This window comes from Lactuca sativa, chromosome 4 (genome assembly GCF_002870075.4).
Source record: "Lactuca sativa cultivar Salinas chromosome 4, Lsat_Salinas_v11, whole genome shotgun sequence".
Classification (NCBI taxonomy): Eukaryota; Viridiplantae; Streptophyta; class Magnoliopsida; order Asterales; family Asteraceae; genus Lactuca; species Lactuca sativa.
The window spans coordinates 406,346,645-406,351,057 of NC_056626.2; the positions used below are offsets into that span (position 1 = coordinate 406,346,645).

Sequence of the window (4,413 nt, forward strand, 5' to 3'; positions counted from 1 at the left end):
AAGTACATGATTCATTTCTTGTGTGCTATGTGAAAAAATATTTTGGAAATGATATTATTATATCGTTAAATTATTTGAGGGTAGATGCTTCCAACAAATTTATAGAATAGACGAAAGCCATTCTTTAAACCATCACTGAGAAGTTAAAAAAACAATGAAATTAAGATTGTGTTGGTGAAATAGATGCATTCTTGTGGATCAAACCTCATATGGGAAACGAAGGAGCGCATAAAGAAGTGTTACCCTAATTTTATGGATTACAAAGTGAAGCAAAATACAAAATCCTTGTAAGGGGTAGGTATTTGTAACACCCTAAACATTTAAGTTGGGAATTGAAGGCGAAAAATAAGACAAGTTTAATCTTATTATTTATGGTGGGCGGTGAGTGGATACCGAGTCTTCGTGTGTCGAAAGAGAGTTTTTAAAGTATCATGCTTCAAAATCCAAACCTTTTTAAAGGGTGTGGATGAATCTTAATGTAGAAAATTTAAGTTTAGGATGTTATGATATGTAATGTAACGAGCTAAAACGTATGCAACTTGTAGTAATGAACAGTCCTAAGCAAAAACAATGAAATGGGGACACTTTTGTGAATGGTGAAAAATATATTTAAATTACTAATCCAAAGTATAAAATATGTTTAAACAAGTTACAAAATATTTTTAGATAAAAGTTATTAATTTGTTTAAAAGAGTACTTATGCAAGAATTATAGATTTCACAAAGTATATATACTGCTAGTATGCTTAAAATGGGAAAATGGAAACTCAATTAATGGTGGTATAAGAAGAAAAAAGATGTAAGATACATGTTGAAACACCTCTCGCTTAAGGTGATATTAATATGGTTAAAAATGAATTCTCCATCCTAAAAATCAGAGTTAAGTTTAAATCACTTGTAGATAATCATTTGTTCCCAACTCAAAATCCATTTAGAAGTATAACAAGGATATCATAACATGGTATGTGAACTAAAATTAAAAGTAGATACTACATCACATAATATCTTCTAAATGTCCAAGCCCCGTTATCTAACTTCCATATTCGTCTCTAACTTAATATATTTCAAAATACATCGTAAGGCATTGAATGCATTGTGAGAATACCTAAGGTTAACTCTTCAAGAGTAAAGGATGATGGTGATTATCCATACTAAAATTTGAACATCGAGAATAGTTTAAATTCAACATAAAATGTCAATACCATTATAGTGGGTTCAAAGTAAATATCATAGAAAAAACTCAATATCATTACAGTTTCAAGTATGAAATGCACATCCTTTTAACCCATTTTCCAAGTCCATCTTAGTCAGTCTCAAAGTCCAAATGCTAATCAGGATATTATACACTTAGTACTTCTCCACTCAGTAATGGTGCAGATTACACATAGCTAGTGATGGATGTTAGATCTAATGAGGGTTATGGTGGAGAACCGGATACCTAATGGATCGCCTAAGGCCGCTTTCCGAACTAATATTTCTACCATATTCCCATGTTATAAGAAATCCGATATGGGATAATCCATGGGGACACTCACGAATCTGGCTATAGAACCGTAAGCCAAATTTCCAGAAAATTATGAGATCATTTAGAGAAAAGAGAGAGTTTATAAGGGTCTAATACAGCTGAAATGAAGATCTGTATTTATACTTGACAATTACGGTTTCCGTCTTCAAAATTAGTTAAGTAAATCATGGTAATGGTAGAATCAATAGTTCCCAACACTAACAGGATTAGTTAATTTTACCATAATCATCCACTGCCATGGGTTCTGCCCCTTGGACCCCACTAGGGATGTTGCCCCTTGGACCTTGCAGGGGGCACAACCCCCTTGACCCCCCGTCATTTGTCGTAGTGGCTTATCATATCATTCGGTATTATATATGCATACACTCCCCACACACCAAACTTATAATATAGAGTACAAATTATAAGCCCCTTAACTTACATATTGTTTCCAAATACATAAATTAATGGTGACATTAAAATCACCAACAATGGAACCCATTTATATATAATCCTCCCAATACAACATCTCACTAAGTAACATGTTAACCATATCACATGTACCACGTAAAGAATAAGTATCCTTATTGCATACAATGGTGATTATCTATAAATCTAACCACTCTCATCTCATAAATCAGTTGTGGTTGCACGTGAATCATCTCAAAGTCCAACATATCCTTGAAGGATTCCATATGTATCTATCCTTTATTATGGATATCTTGTTTTGATTTATTAATTATCCTTTCCTATTTTATCTAGGTCTCCTTTATTTATAACCATGGACATTTTGTCTTTAATATCAAGAAATTTTAATATATATTATGGTATCAAAGAGGGTTATCAACCCTAGCCTACAAACCAAACGATCATGACTAAACGCAGAGAAGACAGTGTCACCAAAGATGGCTTGAGAAACCAATAGATCAACGCCAACTCCATATATTACATATATACATCTGAATATTCAAAGCAAATACATGTTAGTGACCCTCTGAATGAAAAAAAAAAACTATGGCGACTAGAGAGATGAGATGCATAACTTCTTTGTAGGCAAAAACAAAATCGGTTTCAATGATGGTAAGTTGGAGATGCCTGAGGAAGGAATGCCAAACCCGAAGATATGCACATATAGGATGATTAAAATACCATAGAAAGTATGCAACTTTTATTGTTTAGAAAAACTTCATAGTGAAATTAATTTTTCATGATGCAACAAGTAGTCAAGTAAACAAACTACAATCAATTTTAGGAAAAACCAAATATTAAAAATCAAGTTTTAATAGACAAGTACTCTGGTAAACTCACATTAGTTGAGTAGACACTACCACTTCACTTGGAATTAGATTCTTCTTACACATCTTCACCTATAATACACATATAAATACTTATTAACTGATATTGCCATATTTATACATATTTCTAGGCAACATTTAAGTGCATTTTTATATATATTTTGGTCATTTGCATAGAATAATGATACTTCTAAGGTTAAATTATATTTTGCAGCCAAAAAGAAGGCATTTTGAAGAAAGGGACTAAAAGCGTTAAAGGATGGAACTTTGGAGGTTGAAGGCTTGAAAGACGAGAAAAACACCTAAAAAGACGTACTCACGACGTGAACAGTTGATGGTTCAGGACGTGAGTATAGAAAGATAGAGGATAAGCATTCGGGGAGAGGAATCCTTGGCGATTACGATAACTTCGAGTTCACGACATGAGATTTGAATTCTCACGACGTGAATAGTGATTTTGGAGAATATATATATATCCTTCTCCATTACGATTGAGAAGACTTTTGGCTGGCCGAGGAGGATACCTGGAGATGAAATTCAGAGGAAAAGAAGCCCTGGAAGTTGGTTTTCAGCTTTACATCTTATTTTTTTTTTGTTTTTACAGGAGTTCATGACCAGAGGCTCTAACACCCCTTTGGTGATACTGCTTGAAGATCCCAAGTCTGCAATTCACAAGAAGAGGACGCCCTTAAAAGAATTCACATCAGTGTTCTCAAAGAAATCGGGGAAGAAAACGGGGGATTCAAGTTTATCCTCAAAGAACAAGATCAAGCTTGAACACTTGCATCAAATACCCGTCCAAACCGAGTCCGAATACGATACCGAGCCTGAATTTGAAGAACATACGAGCGAACCCGAGAACGAGCCAAGGAATGAGATGGAAAATATTGAAGAAATGTCCATGGGAGCTTACATAAAGAGAATTCGAGATGATGTTGGTCCAGGCTTAGTACAACCTGCAATCCCTGCCACTGCCACATTTGAGCTGAAGGGACATATCCTTTCCGCACTAAAGGATATCCCATTCTATGGAAAGGATTATGAGGATGCGTTCAAACACTTAGACGAAGTGAATGAAATTGCTGATTACTTCAATTCCCAAATGTTAACAGAGATACCGTCTTGCTAAGGATGCTTCCCGTTACCTTTAAAGGAGCTGCAAAGGATTGGTTAAAAGCACTCCCACCCGGTACAGTAACTACTTGGGCTCAAATATGTGAGCAGTTTCTAGACCAATTCTGTCTACCATCCAAGATTGCTAAACTTAAAAAGGCAATAGCCAATTTTGAGCAAAACCCGAGAGAGTCACTTTACGAAGCTTGGGAAAGTTACAAAGGGTTGTTAAGGAATTGTCCTCAACATGACCTTAACATTCAACAACAGGTGTCCATATTTTATGACGGGGTAAATGTGATGACAAGACAACTCCTTGATTCTCAAGGACCACTTACAAAGAAAAATACGGGCAAAGTCAAGGAATTAATTGAAGAATTCGCAAAACACTCTTGCGAATATCATAATCCAAGGAATGAAGGCATTAAAGGAGTTGGGGGTGCACAACCTGAAGAGATGGCTGCGGTGATGGCAATGCTTAACACTATGGAGAGGAGATTGA

General features: G+C 35.2%; 1 non-coding gene across 1 annotated transcript; it reads right to left on the reverse strand.

Annotated features, from left to right (window-relative positions):
* Window positions 1-4,058: 4,058 nt before the first annotated feature.
* LOC111883110 (small nucleolar RNA R71) lies at window positions 4,059-4,165 on the reverse strand. The gene has a single exon (XR_002847340.1). It is a non-coding gene; the product is annotated as a small nucleolar RNA R71 (small nucleolar RNA).
* Window positions 4,166-4,413: the final 248 nt, after the last annotated feature.